Source organism: Dryobates pubescens, chromosome 5, assembly GCF_014839835.1.
Source record: "Dryobates pubescens isolate bDryPub1 chromosome 5, bDryPub1.pri, whole genome shotgun sequence".
In the NCBI taxonomy this organism is placed as follows: Eukaryota; Metazoa; Chordata; class Aves; order Piciformes; family Picidae; genus Dryobates; species Dryobates pubescens.
In genome coordinates this window covers 2,519,417-2,539,522 of record NC_071616.1, presented here as the reverse complement: position 1 = coordinate 2,539,522, position 20,106 = coordinate 2,519,417, and the positions used below count along the sequence as shown (strand labels likewise).

General features: G+C 57.5%; 1 protein-coding gene across 2 annotated transcripts in view; it reads left to right on the top strand.

Annotated features, from left to right (window-relative positions):
• EXT2 (exostosin glycosyltransferase 2) overlaps positions 1–20,106 on the top strand; it is a 105,913-nt gene that overhangs the window by 32,847 nt on the left and 52,960 nt on the right. The gene's annotated exons all lie outside the window — the stretch shown is intronic.

Genomic DNA, 20,106 nt, shown 5'->3' with positions numbered 1-20,106 from the left:
AGCTCTGCTGTGAGGCCAGGCTGAGGGAGCTGGGGGTGTTCAGCCTGGAGAGGAGAAGGCTCTGGGGAGACCTAAGAGCAGCCTGCCAGGACCTGAAGGGGGCTGCAAGAAGGCTGCAGAGAGACTGTTGGCAAAGGCCTGCAGGGACAGGAGCAGGGGCAATGGCTTCAAACCAGAGCAGAGCAGATTGGGATTGGATGTGAGGAAGAAGTTCTTTGCTCTGAGGGTGGTGGAACAGCCAGCTGCAGACCAACCCCCCCAGAGCTTTCCCTGCTGGGCAGTTTCCAGCCACTCTCTCTTCATTACTTTGGACTTCTTGTTGCTCCTTCATCACCACCTAGCTGAAAGCTCAGCAGTGGAGAGTGGGCTGAGGGCTGCACTAGGGAAGGAAGCTTCCTCCTCACATCACCACCCTGGGAGGGAGCAGACTGCCTACAGACATGGGTCTGGCTTGTCTGTCAGACCTCCTGCTTCCTTCAGAAGCAAGGCACCCATGGCAGTGGCCATGGAACACTGGCACAGGCTGCCCAGGGAGGTGGTTGAGGCTCCTTCCCCAGAGGTATTCAAGGTGAGGCTGGATGAGGCCCTGGGCAGCCTGATGTGGTTGGGGAGGTCCCTGCTGGCTGCAGGGAGGTTGGGCTGGGTGAGCTCTGGAGGTCCCTTCCAGCCCAGCCCATCCCATGATTGACACTGGATCAGTGTGGAGAGAAGAGAGTCTCAAATTGCTTTGCACACTTCAATTCTGCTGCCAGCTTCACTTCCCTCTCTGCTCAGTCTGCAAGTATCAGAGCAGCCATCAGAGGTCTCCTTCCTCCTGGTCCCTTCAGGCAGATGAACTCTTTTGGTAGGCTGCAGGTGAAAGAAGTGACCTTGGAGTGCCCAGCTCCCAGCAAACAATAGCTGTGCTTGATTCCATTTCTTTGACATGAAGGTGGAGATGTTGTCTGGGGGCAGGAGTTGATCTGCTGGAGGGTAGAGAGGCTCTGTAGAGGGACCTTGCCAGGCTGGGCAGATGGGCAGAGGCCAAGGGCAGGAGATTGAACACATCCAAGTGCCAGGTGCTGCACATTGGCCACAGCAACCCCAGGCAGTGCTACAGGCTGGGGGCAGAGTGGCTGAGAGCAGCCAGGCAGAGAGGGACCTGGGGGTGCTGGTTGACAGCAGCTGAACATGAGGCAGCAGTGTGCCCAAGTGGCCAAGAAGGCCAATGGCATCCTGGCCTGCATCAGGAACAGTGTGGCCAGCAGGAGCAGGGAGGTCATTGTGCCCTGTGCTCAGCACTGCTGAGGCCACACCTGGAGTCCTGTGTCCAGTTCTGGGTCCCTCAGGTCAGGAAAGAGGTTGAGCTGCTGGAAGGTGTCCAGAGAAGGGCAACAAAGCTGGGGAGGGGTCTGGAGCACAGCCCTGGGAGGAGAGGCTGAGGGAGCTGGGGTTGCTTAGCCTGCAGAAGAGGAGGCTCAGGGGAGACCTTCTTGCTCTCTTTGACTCCCTGAAGGGAGGCTGTAGCCAGGTGGGGGTTGGTCTCTTCTCCCAGGCACCCAGCCCCAGAACAAGAGGACACAGTCTCAAGCTGTGCCAGGGGAGGTTTAGGCTGGAGGTGAGGAGAAAGTTCTTCCCAGCCAGAGAGATTGGCCATTGGGATGTGCTGCCCAGGGAGGTGGTGGAGTCCCCATCCCTGGAGGTGTTTAGGAAGAGCCTGGCTGAGGCCCTTGGTGCCATGGTTGAGTTGATCAGATGGTGCTGGGGGAGAGGTTGGACTGGATGATCTCAAAGGTCTCTTCCAACCTGGTCTACCCTACCCTACCCTGCCCTGCCCTATCCTGCCCTATCCTATCCTGTCCTGTCCTACCCTGTCCTGTCCTGTCCTATCCTGTCCTATCCTACCCTGAGCATGGCAAAGCTTTGAGGCCAGCAGGAACAGTTTGTGAAAGCCTGTTTCTGGGTGTCTGGTTTACTCAGGTCCCAAAATCATCATTTCAGGAGGGTGTTTCTCCCTCTCCAGAGAGTGCAGCTGGCATCATGGGCAGCCTCAAGAGTGAGCTTCAGCTATGAAATCAGGAAAAAGCCAGTGGCTTGTAGAGCAGCCAACAAAAGCCCCCACAGGACCACACCAGGAGTGCCCTGATCCCCTCCTCTGGCAAGAGAGGCTGTCCTGTGCATGTGTCCCCCTGGGCTTCAGCTGAGGCCACTTCTCTTCAGTGCCCCTATCAGGGATTGAGGGCACCCTCTGTAAGTTTGCAGCTGACACTGAGGTGAGCAGGAGAGTTGATCTGCTTGAGGGTAGGAAGGCTCTGCAGAGTCACCTGGGCAGGCTGCATTGATGGGACCAGGCCAGTGGGATGGAGTTTAACAAGGCCAAGTGCTGGGCCCTGCACTTGGGTCCCAGCAGCCCCACAAATGCTGCAGTGGCTGCAAACTGCCTGGCAAGGAAGGAGCTGGGGGTGCTGGCTGACAGCAGCTGATGGTGAGCCAGGCTGTGCCCAGGGGGCCAAGGAGGCCTCCAGCATTCTGGCCTGGCTCAGCAGGGGTAAGGCAGGGATGAGCCCCCTGTACTTGGCACCAGGGAGGCCACACCTTGAAGCCTGGGCTCAGTTTTGGGCCCCTCACTCCCAAGGAGGACATTTGAGGGCTGGAGCAGCTCCAGAGAAGGGCAACAGAGTGGGAGAAGGGTCCAGAGCACAGGGCTGGGGAGGAGCAGCTGGGGGGGGTTCAGTCTGGAGTCTACCTGGGGTTGTTGGGCCCCAAGATCAGGCCCCAGCACTTGGCCTTCTTAAAGCTGGCTGTGCTGAGATCTCTGGGAGCTATCCCTGTTCACTGGAGCCTCTCTGGTTCAAAGGTAGGGTCTGGAGAGCAGGGCTGGGGAGGAGCAGCTGGAGGGGTTCAGTCTGGAGTCTACCTGGGGTTGTTGGGACCCAAGATCAGGCCCCAGCACTTGGCCTTCTTAAAGCTGGCTGTGCTGGGACCTCTGGGAGCTATCCCTGTTCACTGGAGCCTCTCTGGTTCAAAGGTAGGGTCTGGAGAGCAGGGCTGGGGAGGAGCAGCTGGAGGGGTTCAGTCTGGAGTCTACCTGGGGTTGTTGGGCCCCAAGATCAGACCCCAGCACTTGGCCTTCTTAAAGCTGTCTGTGCAGGGACCTCTGGGAGCTATCCCTGTTCACTGGAGCCTCTCTGGTTCAAAGGTAGGGTCTGGAGAGCAGGGCTGGGGAGGAGCAGCTGAGGGAGGTGGGGGGTTTAGCCTGGAGTCTACCTGGGGTTGTTGGGACCCAAGATCAGACCCCAGCACTTGGCCTTCTTAAAGCTGGCTGTGCTGAGATCTCTGGGAGCTATCCCTGTTCACTGGAGCCTCTCTGGTTCAAAGGTAGGGTCTGGAGAGCAGGGCTGGGGAGGAGCAGCTGGGGGCGTTTAGTCTGGAGTCTACCTGGGGTTGTTGGGACCCAAGATCAGGCCCCAGCACTTGGCCTTCTTAAAGCTGGCTGTGCTGGGACCTCTGGGAGCTATCCCTGTTCACTGGAGCCTCTCTGGTTCAAAGTCAGGGTCCAGAGCACAGGGCTGGGGAGGAGCAGCTGCTGGGGGTTCAGTCTGGAGTCTACCTTGGGTTGTTGGGACCCAAGATCAGACCCCAGCACTTGGCCTTCTTAAAGCTGGCTGTGCTGGGACCTCTGGGAGCTATCCCTGTTCACTGGAGCCTCTCTGCTCCAAAGGCACACAGTATCCTGCCCTCACCACTTCCTGCTTGAGTTTTCCTGCTTTTCCTGCCCACAGGAGGTGCTCATAGCCTGGTCTGCACCCTTGTAAGCATCCAGTCCTCCCTGCACTCCCTGTCTCCATCAGGAGGGGATCCCAGCATGTGACAGGGGCTTAGAAACCCCCAGATACTGCCCATGCAGAGGAGCCTCTGCTCAGCTGAGCTGCTGCATTGGGTAGCAGTCTGAGTGGAGCTGAGGCACCTCTGGGGTGCTGCCTTGGCTGCTCTCTCCACTAGATGTTGTCCTGCTTTTCTTTCAAGCTTCCTGGACCCTTCCAAGCAGTTCCATCTGGAGTCTCAAGGGCTGGCAGGGGTGCCCAGGGGCACCTAAGGGTCCCTGAGCAGCTCAGCTGCAGAGCCAGCAGACTTGGTGGCTGCACCCTGTGCTTTTTATTTCTCCAGCAGCCAGGTCCCAGGCAAGTTCTCCATGTGGCCAGGCAAGGAAAGGGAAGGGAGATGGGGCAGGCCTGTGTGGGAGTGAAATGGGACCCCTTGTGCTCCTCAAGGAGGGGGAAGCAGCTGCAGGCAAGCAGGCAGAGCAGAGCTGTGCTGGTTTCTGCTGGTCCCCCCACTCGCTGTAGTTTCCCCCTCAGCAGAGTCTCTGCTCCCTGGGAACAGGGATAGGATCAGGGGAAAAGTCCTCAGGTTGCAGCAGGGGAGGTTTAGCTTGGACCTGAGAAGAAACTTCTGCACTCAAAGGGTTCTCAAAGCCTGGAGCAGGCTCCTCAGGCAGGTGGTTGAATCCCCATCCCTGGAGGGGTTCAGAAGATGCAGAAATGTGGAGCTGGGGGTGTTCAGCCTGGAGAGGAGAAGGCTTCAGGCAGACCTAGGAGCAGCCTGCCAGGACCTGGAGGGGGCTCCAAGAAGGCTGCAGAGGGTCTGTGTGCAAAGGCCTGCAGGGACAGGCCCAGGGGCAGTGGTTTGGAATGAGAGGAGATTTAGATTGCATGTTAGGAACAGGTTCTGCACCAGGAGGGTGGTGGAACCCTGCAGCAGGTTGCCCAGGGAGGTGGTTGAGGCCCAGGGAGGTGGTTGAGGCCTGGGCATGTTCAAGGTCACACTCAGGAAGGCTGTGAGCAGCCTGCTCTAGTGGAGGATGGCCCTGCTGAGGGCAGGGGGTTGGACTGGATGGGCTTTGGAGGTCCCTTCCTATCCAAACCATTCCAGGATTCTGTGGTTTAAGGTTGTGGAAGGTGTCCAGAATCCTCCAGTCCAACCATTTGGTTTCAGGGGCCTGGGGCTCTTTGGCCACACATTTCAGCCCTCTGCTCTGCCCTTGCAGGTCTTTACACCTCTGCCCTTGCTTTTCCCCCCTGTTGGAGAGCTGTCTCACTCCACAGACCTCTCCCCAGGGCTTTTCCTCACTGCATACCAACGTGCCTGGGAGTCAGGCACTGGCTCAGGACATGGCAGTGCTGTGCAGTGGGGGCATAGGGGGTTGCTGCTCTGTTTGTTTGGACTTTCCTCCTGGCTGGCTGGGTTCTGGGGAAGGAGTTTATTTGCACAGGAAAGCTTTGTCTGCCCCTTGCTTTGTGCCACTGTAACCCTCCCCACCCAACAGGGAGCAAACTTTGCTGTTAGGGTCCGGCTGAAGATGAGCCAGCAGTGTGCCCAGGAAGGCCAAACAGCAGCCTGGCCTGGAGCAGCAGGAGTGTGGCCAGCAGGAGCAGGGCAGGGATCCATCCTCCTCTGTTTGGCTCTGGTGAGGCCACCCCTCAAATACTGAGCTGAGCTTTGGGAGGACACTGAGGTGCAGGAGCAGGTCCCAGGGAAGGGCAAAGGAATCTGGGGAAGGGTCTGGAGAACAGGGCTGGGGAGGAACAGCTGAGGGGGGGGGGGGGGGTTAATCAGCAGGGAAAAAGGCTGAGGGGAGACCTTGTGTCTGCCTACAGCTCTCTGAAAGGAGTTTGGAGCAAGGTGGAGGTCAGTTTGTTTCTAAGGCAGCAACCAAGAGGAAACAGCCTCAGGTACTGTCAGTGGAGGTTTAGGTTGGACATGAGGAGCAATTTCTTGACTGAACTGCTTGTCCAGCCCTGGGGCAGGCTGCCCAGGCTCCCCCATCCCTGGGGGGGTCTCAGAGCTGTGTAGGCAGGGGGCTGAAGGCCATGGTTTAGCGATGAGCATGGTGCAGGAGCAGGCCCAGAGAAGGGCAGCGGCACTGCTGGAGGAAGGTCTGCAGAGCAGGGCTGGGGAGGAGCAGCTGAGGCAGCTGGGGCTGTTCAGTCTGGAGGGAAGGAGGCTGAGGGGAGAGCTCACTGCTCTCTACAGCTGCCTGGGAGGACATGAGAGGCAGATGGAGGTTGGTCTCTTCTCCCAAGCAGCAAGTGATAGGAACAGAGGAAATGGCCTGGAGTTGCCCCAGGGGAGGTGGAGGCTGGGAGGCAGGCTGGAGGGTAGGCTGAGTGTTGCACTGAAGAAACTGCTTCACTGAAAGAGTTCTCAAAGACTGCAACAGGCTGCCCAGGGCAGTGATGGAATCCCCATCCCTGAAGGGCTTGAAAAGCCACATGGATGTGGTGCTGAGGGCCATGGCTCACCGCTGGTGAACCACGTTCAGCACCCCGGCTGGACCTGATGGTCCTAAAAGGCTGTTCCAACCAAAACTCCTCTCTGGTTCTGTATCCAGACTGGGAGGCTGTGGGACAAGTATCCTTAGACTAGACTAGACTAGAATAAACCAGGTTGGAAGAGACCTCCAAGATCATCCAGTCCAACCTCTCACCCAGCACCATCTGATCAACTAACCCATGGCACCAAGCACCCCATCAAGTCTGCTCCTGAACACCTCCAGGGATGGGGACTCCACCACCTCCCTGGGCAGCACATCCCAAGGGCCAATCTCTCTCTCTGTGTAGAACTTCTTCCTAACCTCCAGCCTAAACCTCCCCTGGCACAGCCTGAGACTGTGTCCTCTTCTGGTGCTGGGTGCCTGGGAGAAGAGACCAACCCCCACCTGGCTACAGCCTCCCTTCAGGGAGCTGGAGAGAGCAAGAAGGTCTCCCCTGAGCATCCTCTTCTGCAGGCTAAGCAACCCCAGCTCCCTCAGCCTCTCCTCCCAGGGCTGTGCTCCAGACCCCTCCCCAGCTTTGTTGCCCTTCTCTGGACACCTTCCAGCAGCTCAACCTCTTTCCTAACCTGAGGAGCCCAGAACTGGACACAGGACTCAAGGTGTGGCCTGAGCAGTGCTGAGCACAGGGCACAATGACCTCCCTGCTCCTGCTGGCCACACTGTTCCTGATGCAGGCCAGGATGCCCTTGGCCCTCTTGGCTGCCTGGGCACACTGCAGGCTCATGTTCAGCCTACCATCAACCAGCACCCCCAGGTCCCTCTCTGCCTGGCTGCTCTCAGCCACTCTGTCCCCAGCCTGTAGCACTGCCTGGGGTTGCTGTGGCCAATGTGCAGCACCTGGCACTTGGATGTGTTCAGTCTCCTGCCCTTGGCCTCTGCCCATCTGCCCAGCCTGGCAAGGTCCCTCTGCAGAGCTCTCCTACCCTCTAGCAGCTCAACTCCTGCCCCCAGCTTGCTGTCAGCTGCACATTTACTGATGCTGGACTCCATCCCCTCCTCCAGATCATCAATCAAGATATTGAAGAGGATGGGGCCCAGCACTGATCCCTGGGGCACACCACTGGTGCCTGGCTGCCAGCTGGCTGTGGCAGCATCCAGCAGCACTCTCTGGGCTCAGCCTGCAGCCAGTTCCTAGCCCAGCTCAGAGCTGCTGTGGTGTCTGCTGTGCAGGTCCCCTGTGCCTCGGCCCTGCCCCGGGGGGACTCTCCCTTCCGGCTCTGGGGTCAAAGGGAGCCGCAGCCAAAGCTGTAAATCTGTGCCTTGCTTTAGTGCCACGTTAAGCCACCACGAGGGGCTGGCTTCTCTGAGGCCTCTGCTGCCTTTCATTTCATCTGCTGCTTTGGCTCCTCTTTCAAGAGGCTCTGTGGAGTGGTCTCAGCTCTTATCAGCTCGCTGACAGCTATACGAGCGCTGCGCTGGCCCCGCCGGCCCTGCCGCTGGCAGACGGCTCGCAGCAGGGGCTGCTGAGTTCAAGCAGAGGGCTGCTGGGCCTTCCCTCTGGCCTGGCATTTACTTCTTACAGTCCTGGAGCTGTTGTGGTTGGAGGAGACCTTTCAGGTCATCCAGTCCAACCATTCTGTGACTCTGCCAAGGCTGGTGCTGAGCCCTGGCCCTCGGCGCCGTATCTCTGGAGCGCCTCCCGGGCTGGGGATTCCACCACCTGCCTGGGCAGCCTGGGCCAGTGTTTGGCAACCCTCTCAGTGAAGGTGCTTCCTCTGTTGTCCAAGCTAATCTTCCCCTGGTGCAGCTGGAGGCTCTTTCCTCTTGTCCTATCACTTCTTACTACAGAGAAGAGGCCAACTCCCACCTCACTGCAACGTCCCTGCAGGGAGCTGCAGAGAGCAATGAGGTCTCCCTCAGCCTCCTCTTCTCCAGACTAAAGCCCCCTAGCTCCCTCAGCTGCTCCTCCCCAGCCCTGCTCTCCAGACCCTACCTTTGAACCAGAGAGGCTCCAGTGAACAGGGATAGCTCCCAGAGATCCCAGCACAGCCAGCTTTAAGAAGGCCAAGTGCTGGGGCCTGATCTTGGGTCCCAACAACCCCAGGTAGACTCCAGACTAAACTGCCCCAGTTCCCTCAGCCGCTCCTCCCCAGCCCTGCTCTCCAGACCCTGACTTTGAACCAGAGAGGCTCCAGTGAACAGGGAGAGCTCCCAGAGCTTTAAGAAGGCCAAGTGCTGGGGCCTGATCTTGGGTCCCAACAACCCCAGGTAGACTCCAGACTAAACCCCCCACCTCCCTCAGCTGCTCCTCCCCAGCTCTGCTCTCCAGACCCTACCTTTGAACCAGAGAGGCTCCAGTGAACAGGGATAGCTCCCAGAGATCTCAGCACAGCCAGCTTTAACAAGGCCAAGTGCTGGGGCCTGATCTTGGGTCCCAACAACCCCAGGTAGACTCCAGTCTAACCCCCCCAGCTGCTCTTCCCCAGCCCTGTGCTCTGGACCCTTCCCCAGCTCTGTTGTCCTTCTCTGGAGCTGCTCCAGCCCTCAAATGTCCTCCTTGGGAGTGAGGGGCCCAAAACTGAGCCCAGGCTTCAAGGTGTGGCCTCCCTGGTGCCAAGTACAGGGGGATCATCCCTGCCTTACCCCTGCTGGCCACACTTGCTGACCCAGGCCCCCTGGGCACAGCCTGGCTCACCTTCAGGCAGCTTCACAGAGCTTCATTCCAGCAGCAAAAGATTTTGGAGCCCAGTGAGGTATTTGGGAGGGTTTTTTTGTTTGGTTGTTTTTCACAAGCCCTTTTCCATGCCAATATTCAGCTTGCAGCTGCAGTTCTTCCTGTGACAGGGGGACAGCTTCTGTCTCAGGGCTCCTTGAGCCTCAATCAAACAGGAGGAGCTTTCATCTGCCTGCCCTTTGTGGCGTTTGAAGGAGGGCTCCTGGAGAGGCTCACCCTGCCTTAATCCTCCCAGAGTGCTTCAGCAGAGCTCCAGGTCCCCCATAAATGTCAGCCCTGGACAGTTTGCCATCTTATCAGATGCAGGGAAGTTTACTTCCAGCCCTCTCACCCCTCCCTGAGAGGAGAAGATTTGTGGCTGCAAACAGGCAAGGGAAGACAAAACCTCTCCTGGCTTCCTGCCAGGCTCACCAGGGGAGCTGTAGAATCCTTGGCACTTCTGCAGGAGCCTTTCATTGCTCCCTGCTCTGTCCCTCTTCAAACCCTGGGGATGCTTCTCCTGCCTCAGTCTCATTTTCCCATCCTGTTGTCTGCTCTACCCTGTTGCTCCCCAGAAGGCAGAAAGCTTTTTGTGCTGCTTGTGGCCTCTCTGAGAAGGAGCTCAGGGAGCCGAGGGCACTCTTCTGAAGCTCCCTCACCCTTTGTGGGCAGCTTGGGCAGGCTGCAGAGCAACCCTGATTAGCTCCAGGTTGGAAGGACCTCCACTACTTTCAGAGGAGTGTGTCCAGCAGGTCTAGGGAGGTTCTCTTCCCTCTGCTCTGCCCTGGTGAGACCACACCTGCAAGGCTGCATCTGATTTTGGGCTCTCTGCTCCAAGAGAGACAGAGACCTGCTGGGGAGAGTCCAACAGCTGTGAGGGTGACTGGGGGGACTTGAGCATCTCCCCTGTGAAGAGAGGCTGAGAGCCCTGGGGCTGGTTAGTCTGGAGAAGAGAAGGCTGAGAGGGGATCTGATCAATGTCTGTCAATAGCTGAGGGGTGGGTGTTAGGATGAAGGTGCCAGGATCTGTTCACTGGTGCCCAGTGGTAGTACAGGGAACAGCAGGGTACAGGCTGGAACCCAGGAGGTTCCACTTGCTCATAAGGAGAAACTTCTGTGGTGAGGGTGCTGGAGCCCTTGGAGCAGGCTGCCCAGAGAGGTTGAGGAGTCTCCTGCTCTGGAGACTTCCAAGCCCCACCTGGATGTGTTCTGTGTGACCTGCCCTGGGTGCTCCTGCTTTGCCAGGAGGATTGGACTGGGTGATCTCCAGAGGTCCCTTCCAGCCTACCACCTTCTGTGATCTGAGCCTGTTTGGTGCCATGCACATGGAAGCTGCAGAGAAGTGACCCATTCAGAATGCCTCCTGTTCCTCCTTCTTGTGGGGGGTCCCAGAGCACTGGAGCAGGCTGCCCAGAGAGGCTGTGGAGTCTTCTTGTCTGGAGAACTCCTCCAGGGATGTATCATAGGATCAAAGAGCTGTTTTGGTTGGAGAAGACTTCATGCATCAAGGGGAAAGGGAAAACACCTCCTCACTCATGATTTTAATGGTTCAAGTGAAGCAAAAGACAAGCCCAGGTTGCACTTGTAAATGTTCATCAGTGCTGCTCTTTCTGGGGGCTGTGTGCTGGGGTTTTAATGTTCAGCTGGGAGCTTACCTCTCTTTCCTTACCAAACCTTCATGCTGCAAAAGAATGTTCCTCTGTTTCAGATCAGCCCATCACAGAGTGGTTTGGCTTGGAAGCCACCTTAAAGCTCATCTAGTTCCAAGCCCCTTGCCCTTGGCAGGGACATCTGTAGCTGGAGCAGGTTGCTCAAAGCCCCCTGCAAGGTGCTTGCCAAGAAGCAGCAGCAGCAGACTCCTGTTGCTGGCTGTCAACTATTCAGTGCAGGTAGAGTTACTGCAGTCCTGTTCCCTTGCAGCATGACCACCACCCAGCATTAACACACCCAGCAGGGACTGACTCATACAGTCATGGAGTTGTGGGGGTTGGAAAAGACCTCCAAGATCCTTCAGTCCAGCCATCAACCCAACCCCACCATGGCCACAGGTTTCTTGAACCCCTCCAGGGTTGGGGACTCCACCACCTCCCTGGGCAGCCTCTGACCACTGCTGCCCCTGCCCATTGCTGCAGGACAGACATTTTCCTTACTCTCCAACCCAAACCTGTCCTGGTTCAGCTTCAGGCCATTTCCTCTCATTCACCATTGCAGGAGGAGGTTGTGGGTGCCTCCTCCCTGTCAGTGGCAGTGCTGAGATCCAGGCTGACCGAGGCCTCGAGCAGCCTGCTCCAGTGGAAGGTGCCCCTGTGTGTGGCATGGGGGGGTTGGAGCTAGCTGATCTTTAAGGTCCCTTCCAGCCCAAAGCACTCTGTGAATCTCTGACAAAAGCAGCCCTTAAGCTGAGTTTTTCCCCCTGGATGTGGAGCAGCAGACCTCCCTTGCTGCCAGTCCTGCAGCTGTTATCCTTATGGAAGTCAGGAAGATCTGACTGCAGCCAAGCAATGCTGGCAGTCATGGTTGTGGTGAAGCTGTCCTGTCTTGAGAGTTGTGTCTGGGGGAGGGACAGATATAGAATCATAGAGTGCATGGAGTTGGAAAGGACCTCAAAGATCCTCTGGTTCCAGCCCCTTGCCCTGGGCAGGCACAGCTCACACTAACCCAGGCTGCTCTAAGCTTCATCCAGCCTGGCCTTGGGCACCTCCAGGCAGGGGACACCCACAGCCTCCCTGGGCAGCCTGTGCCAGTGTCTCACCACTGGCACTCTAAAGAATTTCTTCCTCATCTGCCAACTCAGAGCCCTTGTCCCTTGTCCTGGCACTCCCAGCCCTTGTCCAAAGTCCCTTCCCAGCTCTCCTGGAGCCCCTTCAGGTACTGGAAGGCTGCTCTAAGGTCTCCCTGGAGCCTTCTCCTCTCCAGGCTGAACAGCCCCAGCTCTCTCAGCCTGTCCCCAGAGAGGAGATTCTTCAGCCCTCTGATCATCTTGGTGGCCTCCTCTGGTCCCACTCCCGACAGTTCCACGTCCCCCTTATGCTGGGGGCTCCAGCTCTGGCTGCAGCCCCCCAGACAGGGTACCCCAGGAGCAGAGGGGCATGGCAGACCCAGCCCTGCTGGCCCTGCATCCCAGGTGTGGTTGGGTGTTTCTGGGGGCTGCCAGCACACACATCAATGCATTTCTCTCCAACACCCACCTCCCAGGAGACAGGGCAGAAGTCTCTCCTCAGAAGCACAAGCTCTTCTTGGCCTGGAGCTCCAGCTCTGAGGCTGAGGCCTGTGCTGCTGGGTGGCTGCTGTAGTAGGCTGGGAACCTTACCTGGCTTTGTTGGGCCCTGGCTTGGTTTGCCTGCCCTTTGATGTGTGTGATTGGCACGGGGTTGTGTTTAGCTGCTCTAATCAAGGCCGTGGAAGCTTCTCCTCTCCCGGCAGCGGAGGAGCAGGCATGGGAAAGCTCAGCCAAGAGGGATCCAGTTGCAGCAGTTGACACACATGAAAGCAGTTGTGCCTCCTCAGTTATTTCTTTCTTTGCTCCCGTCTGGAGGCTGGGGAGGGGTGCTGGAGGTTCCCAAGCATCCTTCTGGAGCCCTGGCACAAAGGCAGGCAGGCAGAGGGAGCGGGGCAGCTGCCGGGGGGCTGGAGGTGCCGCTGCGGGCTGGGCCGGGCTCGCAGTGGGGAGCAGCGGCCGGGTGGAAGGCAGAGAGCTGGGAAAGGTGTAAACAGATCCTCAATTTATCTGTGGAGTGGGCTCTCCAAACACTCCTTTATTGGCCAGTGGCTCCTGCTTTACTAACCTCTAACCCTTGCAGTACTCAGAGGTGCTGCCCAGCGGCCAGCCTCGTCTTTGAACCCCCCTTGGCTGCTGCCACCTCAAAGGCTCGCGGGCGGATTCCTGTGTTGTGCTTGGGACCTGCCCTCTCGGCGGGATGCCTGCAGCAGGGAAAGCTGATCCATCCCTCACAACACAAGACAGATTTGAAGGCAGTCCCCCTGGGACTCCAAAGCCTATTGCTTGCAGTCTCAGGAGCTGTCCATCACTTGTCAAGAAATGTGGTTTAGAAACCTGCTCCCCAGCCTCCCTCCCCCCGGCCTGCGGCCGTGCAGGAGTTGAAGCTTCCCTGCTCTCACAGACACAGCCTTGGGAGTTTGGTGTTTTCTGGGCTGCTGTGGTCGACAGGGAGTGTGGAGGGGGACCCATTTAGCATGCAAAAGGGTGATAGAAATCCAGCAATCCTGAGTTCTTCTGAGGTCAGCTGTGCCTGCCCCTTCGCAGGTGAAGCCACTGGAGCCATTTAGGGGCCCTGCAACGGCCTGGAAACAGGAGGCAAAGAGCATGAGCTGGGCTTTGTGTCTTTAGGAGCAATGGTCATGAGGGCTGGAAGTCCTCTGCTGTGAGGACAGGCTCAGAGAGCTGGGGTTATTCAGCCTGGAGAAGAGAAGGCTCTGGGGACACCCTAAAGCAGCCTGACAGGATTTGAAGTGGGCTAGAGGAGAGCTGGAGAGGGACTTGGTGCAGAGTGACAGGATGAGAGGTGATGGCTTCCAACTGGAAGAAGCTGGGTTTAGATGAGACATTAGGAAGAAACTCTTCCCCATGAGGCTGGTGAGGCACTGGAACACTCACTCCAAGGACACTGAGGTGCTGGAGCAGGACCAGAGAAGGGCAGCAAAGCTGGGGAAGGGTCTGGAGCACAGGGCTGGGGAAGAGCAGCTGAGGGAGCTGGGGGTGTTGAGCCTGGAGCAGAGGAGGCTGAGGGAGACCTCACTGCTCGCTACAGCTCCCTGAGAGGAGGCTGCAGTGAGGTGGGGGTTGATCTCCTCTCCCAGGTATCAGGTGATAGAAAAGAGGAAATGGCCTCAAATTGTGCCAGGGGAGGGTTAGGTTGGACATGAAGAAGAATTTCTTTGCTGCAGGAGTGGTCAGGGACTGGCAGAGGCTGCCCAGGGAGGTGGTGGAGTCCCCATGCCTGGAGGGGTTCAAGAAACCTGTGCCCATGGCACCCTGGGGCCAGGGTTTGATGGCTGTGGTGGGGTTGGGTTGACGGCTGGACCCGGGTGGTCTTGGAGGTCTTTCCCAACTCAACCCATTCCATGATGGTGAGAACAGCCAGAGCCATCAGGAAGGGAAAGCTCTTCAGCAGAGTCCCTCCAGCCCTTGTGCAACTGGCTCTGTCTGCAGGCCTCATAAAGCCTCTGGAGCCATCGTGACAAGACCGAAGCCCTGCAGCGGGGCAGGGCCTGCCAGCGTCTCGGCGCCTGCCCCGGGGCTGCAGCCCTGCAGCTTTATGGGCAGTTAACTTTTACTGCTCCTGGGTGAATCTTGTTTTGCTGAGCAGCTCCCTCCCCCCCCCCCACTCACAGGCTGGAAAAGGACAGCAGGCTGGAAAGCTGCTTTCCTGGGCTTGGTCTGAGCGTGACAGAAAGCATTTCTTCTCCTTGCCTCTCGCCTCTTGCTTCCCTTCTCCCAAGCTCATGAGAGGGTTGGCTCTGCTCTGCCCTGCACTCCACACCACAGCACCATTAGTAGCACCAACACTGGAACTACTCAACCTGCAGTGAACAGCCTTTGTAACCTGATGCTCTGCTGCCTTGTCAGGAGCTTATCCAGGGATGCAAGGCCCCCATGTGTGTTTATGTCTAAGGAAACCAACACCTTGCCTCAATCAAAGGGACTTTCTGTGAGCAGCCTCCCCTGGGGCTGTGTCCTGCTGCCTCTTGGCTGCTAGGAAAAGAACCAAGAAGGATTCTGTCCCATGGAAGAGGATTGCTTCCTCTGCATTCTGCCACTCTGTGCTGAATGTGGAAGCACAGAATTGGTTTAGTTGGAAAAGTCCTTGAAGAGCATCCACTCCGCTCCAGCCACTAACCCAGCACCGCCCTGGCCTCTGAGCTGTGTCCCCAGGTGCCAGGGCCACAGGTTTGTTGGAGCACCTCCAGGGATGGTGACTCCAGCCCCTCCCTGGGCAGCCTGTTCCAATGCCTGACCACTCCTGCAGCAAAGAAATTGTTGCTTGTGACCTTGGTCCCTCCCTTGGGGTGAGAGGAGAGTTTTAGCTCCCATTCAGGCTTTGGCTTTCAGGGTGATGCTGTCCTGGCTCTGTCAAACCTTCTGCAGAAATGGAATTCAGGCAGATTGATTAGTGCCCAGATGTGATCCTCACAGGATGCTAGGGGCTGGAAGGGACCTCCAGAGATCCTCAGGTCCAACCTCCTGCCAGAGCAGGAGCAGAGAATCCAGCACAGGTCACACAGGAACACATCCAGACAGGGCTGGGAAGGCTCCAGAGAAGGAGACTCCACAACCTCTCTGGGCAGCCTGCTCCAGGGCTCTGGGAGCCTCACAGGGCAGAAGTTCCTCCTCATGTTGAGCTGGAACCTCCTGTGCTGCAGTTTATATCCATTGCCCCTTGGCCTATCCCAGGGTGCAGCTGAGCAGAGCCTGTCCCTGTCCCCTCCCTCCTGACCCCCAGCCCTCAGCTATTGATAGACATTGATCAGATCCCTCTCAGCCTTCTCCTCTGCAGACTGAACAGCCCCAGGGCTCTCAGCCTCTCCTCCCCAGGCAGTGCTGCAGTCCCTTCAGCATCCTTGGAGCCCTCCCTTGGACTCTCCCCAGCAGATCCCTGTCCCTCCTGAGCTGGGGAGCCCAGAGCTGGATGCAATATTCCAGGTGAGGTCTCAGCAGGGCAGAGCAGAGAGGGAGGAGAACCTCCCTGGCTCTGCTGGCCACACTCCTCTGAATGCAGCCCAGGACCCCCTTGGCCTTCTTGGCCCCCAGGGCACATTGCTGTCCCATGCAGAGCTTGCTGCCCCCCAGCACTCCCAGGTCATTCTCCAGGGGTCTGCTCATTCCCAGGTGCAGGACTCTGCTCTCATCCTTCTTGACCCTGATTCAATAAATGAGCAATTCACAGTCTGGGGCCACCTGCTCTGGGTGGCTCTGCTTCAGCAGGGGCTTGGACTGGCTGATCTCTAGAGGTCCCTTCCAGCCCCCACCATGGGGGGTGGTTCTGGGCTGCTGTGTTAAAGCTGCACTCAGACCTGTAGCCATTTGTCTTCTGGACTTGTAGATGTGGACAAGGAGAATGTGCTTGGGGGTTGGGGGTTTTTGTGTTGCTGTTTCTCTCTCTCTCTCTCTCCTGTATCCTAAATGTGTTGATGGGATTTTTATCCCTCCTGGCTATTTGCTGCATTCCACCCTAAGCTTTCCAACCACACCAAGCAGAGCAGAAAATACCTTTCCAGTGGAAGGGATGTCCAGGAAGGCTTTCCCAAGGCATGTAGCAGCTCTGCATGCTGAGCAGCAGCCACCAGCAAGCCACCTTAATCAGCTCTGCTTTAGGAAAGCAAACAAGGTGGGGAGGAAGTAACAAGACCCTGAAACATCTGTTTGGAGACTTCCAATCCCCTCAGAAGGTTTTGAGTTCTGCCTCTAAAGAAACACAGCTCCCAAAAATCACAACCAACTGTGGGAACATTCTCTAGCTCCCTGCCACAAAAATGAATTACATAAATGTTAGTGTATGGAAAGTAAATCCTCTCTGCCCTCCCCTCCAGCTGGCCTTCTCTAGCCAGGTCTGATCCTGCCTGGTGCTGCAAACAACGCTCTCAGCAGAGGGGAGCTCAGCCAGATCCATCTCAGTCTTGCTTGTTATGAAGCTGGAGAGTTGGAGCTCTCACAGGGATCTCCCAGGGCTGGAAGCCCTCTGCTGTGAGGCCAGGCTGAGAGAGCTGGGGTTGTGCAGCCTGGGGAGGAGAAGGCTGCAGGGAGAGCTCCTGGGGGCCTTGCAGTGCCTCAAGAGGCTGAGCAGAAAGCTGGGGACAGAGTGCTGGGCAGGGCCTGATGTGAGAGGACAAGGGGGGATGGTTTGAACTGAAGGAGGGGAGATGCAGGCTGGAGAGAAGAAAAAGAGTTTGTTTACAGTGAGACCCTGGCCCAGGATTTCCAGAGAGAGTGTGGAAGCCCCATCCCTGGAACTGCTCCAGCTCAGGTGTTTGGGGCTGTGAGCAGCCTGTTCCAGTTGCAGGTGTCCCTGCTGGCTGGGGGGGGGGTTGGACTGGGTGTCCTGAAAGGCTCCTTCCAGCCCAAACTGTTCCATGATTCTCTAGTTCAGTATTAATTAGCATTGTTAGATCATTATGGGAGTGCTGTCCCCTAGTGACAATGAAATGCAGAGGCCTGTGGCTGTTTCACCTGATCAATAGCTCCTGAATTGCTTTCTGGAGTTATAGGTCAAAAGGTTGCATCAAAGAATTCCCTCTCCCTACTTCAGGCTGCTGTTAGCAGTGATTCTAGCAGGAGGGAAAACTTCTAACCCCCAGCAGCTTGCCCAGGATCACAGTAGCCAGGGGGGGTTGGAATGCCCTCTCTGGGCAGCCTGCTGCAGGGCTTCAGCACCCTCACAGCAAAGAAACCTCCTGGGCTGTAGTTTGTGTCCTGCTGCTGGGCACCACTGGCAAGAGCCTGGCCCCAGCCTTTCGTCTCCCACCCTTTAGCTCTTGCTGGGCATTGAGAGGGTTCCCCCTCTGGCTGCTCTTCATTTCAGCCTGTGCTGGAAACTAGCTTGGATTAACAGCTGTAACCAGCTACTTTACATAGAATACATACATAGAATACATACATAGAATAGACCAGGTTGGAAGAGACCTTCAAGATCATCGTGTCCAACCTATCATCCAACACCACCTAAACAACTAACCCATGGCACCAAGCACCCCATCAAGTCTCCTGCTGAACACCTCCAGGGATGGGGACTCCACCACCTCCCCAGGCAGCCCATTCCAATGGGCAATCACTCTCTCTGGGTAGAACTTCTTCCTAACATCTAGCCTGAACCTCCCCTGGCACAGCCTGAGACTGTGTCCTCTTGTTCTGGTGCTGGCTGCCTGGGAGAAGAGACCAACATCCGTCTGTCTACAACCTCCCTTCAGGGAGTTGCAGAGAGCAATAAGGTCACCCCTGAGTCTCCTCTTCTCCAGGCTAAGCAACCCCAGCTCCCTCAGCCTCTCCTCACAGGGCTGTGTTCCAAACCCCTCACCAACTTTGTTGCCCTTCTCTGGACACCTTCCAGCAGCTCAACCTCCTTCCTAAACTGAGGGGCCCAGAACTGGACACAGGACTCAAGGTGCGGCCTAACCAGTGCAGTGTCCAGGGGCAGAATGACCTCCCTGCTCCTGCTGGCCACACTGTTCCTGATGCAGGCCAGGATGCCATTGGCCCTCCTGGCTGCCTGGGCACACTGCAGGCTCATGTTCAGCCTACCATCGACCAGCACCCCCAGGTCCCTCTCTGCCTGGCTGCTCTCAGCCACTCTGCCCCCAGCCTGTAGCACTGCCTGGGGTTGCTGTGGCCAATGTGCAGCACCTGGCACTTGGATGTGTTCAATCTCCTGCCCTTGGCCTCTGCCCATCTGCCCAGCCTGTCCAGGTCCCTCTGCAGAGCCTCTCTACCCTCCAGCAGATCAACTCCTGCCCCCAGCTTGGTGTCATCAGCAAATTTACTGCTGATGGACTCCATGCCCTCCTCCAGATCATCAATAAAGATGTTAAAGAGCATGGGGCCCAGTACTGATCCCTGGGGCACACCAGGCACTGCTTCTTTTCTGGAGGGCTGGGGAAGGGGTTTGCTTGGTGGGGTCCATGGCTGGTGAGGTTCTCAACCTGTCTTTAACAGTCATAGACTCACAGAATGGTTTTGGTGGGAGGGAGCCTGAAAGACCATCTAATTCCATCCCTGCTGCCATGGGCCAGGGACACCTCCCACCAGCCTAGGCTGCTCAAGGCCTCATCCAACCTGGCCTGGAACACCTCCAGGGAGGAGGCAGCCACAGCCTCCCTGGGCAGCCTGTGCCAGTGTCTCACCAGCCTCACCTACTCTCCAGTCTCAATCTCTCCTCTTCCAGCTCAAAGCCATTGCTCCTCTTCTTGTCACTCCAAGCCCTTGTAAATGTCCCTCCCCAGCCCTCCTGCAGCCCCATTCAGGTACTGGAAGGCTTCTCTAAGGTCTCCCTGGAGCTTTCTCCAAGGCTGAGCAGCCCCAGCTCTCTCAGCCTGTCCCCATAGGGGAGGTGCTCCAGACCTGCTCCAGCAGCTCCATGTCCCTCTCGTACTGGGGCCCCAGAGCTGGGGGCAGTGCTGCAGGTGGGCTCTGAGCAGAGCAGAGGGGCAGAATCCCCTCCCTGTGCTGCTGCTCTCCCTGCTCTGGCTGCAGCTCAGCACACAGCTGGCTCTGGGCTGCCAGGGACCACTGCTGGCTCCTGGGGAGTTTGTCACCACCTGACAGCCCCAAGGCCTTCTCCTCCAGGCTGCTCTCAGCCACTCCTTGCCCAGCCTGGCTCTGTGCTTGGCATTGCCCAATCTAGCCTGGGCACACTGATGTTAAGAAGTGGCTCTTAAGTTCCACCTCTTAGGCTGCAGGGTTTTATCTGGCTGTTGATCTGCACTAAATTCCTCTGCCTTGGGAGAACTGAGTACAGCAGCAATGTGTCCTGTCCTGTGGTCAAACAGAGAGGAGAAGGATGGTGCAAGGTAGCAGAAAGACTCCTTCAAGGCTTCTCACTCTCTTTATCCACTCCCAAAGTGCTGCTGCTGCTGCTGCTGCTGCTTTTCCTCAGCTGCAGGTCCTGGTGTTTTGAGGGCTGGAGGGTGAAGCCTTTGAGGTCTGTGCAAATATCCCATGGTGTGGCTGAGATACTGCCACAGGGCTTGAAGGCTTCATGCTCCACCCCACCCCTCTTGATTCACTTCCACCCCAACAGGCTGTGCCTGCAGGCCCAAACTGATTATCAGTCAGAAAGTTACAGACTGGCTCAGGTTGGAAGGGACCTCAGAGATCATCTGCTCCAACCCCCCCCTGCCATGGGCCAGGGACACCTCCCACCAGCCCAGGTTGCTCCAAGCCTCATCCAGCCTGGCCTGGAACACTTGCAGGCAGGAGGCAGCCACAGCCTCCCTGGGCAGCCTGTGCCAGGCTCTCCCCACCCTCCTCCTGAAGAAGCTCTTCCTCAGCTCCAGTCTAACCCTGCCAAGCTCAGTCCTCCAGTCTAACCTCAGCTCCAAACCATTCCCCCTTGGCCTGGCTCCAGACCCCGACAGGAGAAGTCTCTCTGCAGCCTTCCTGGAGGATCCCTTCGGGTCCTGGCAGGCAGCT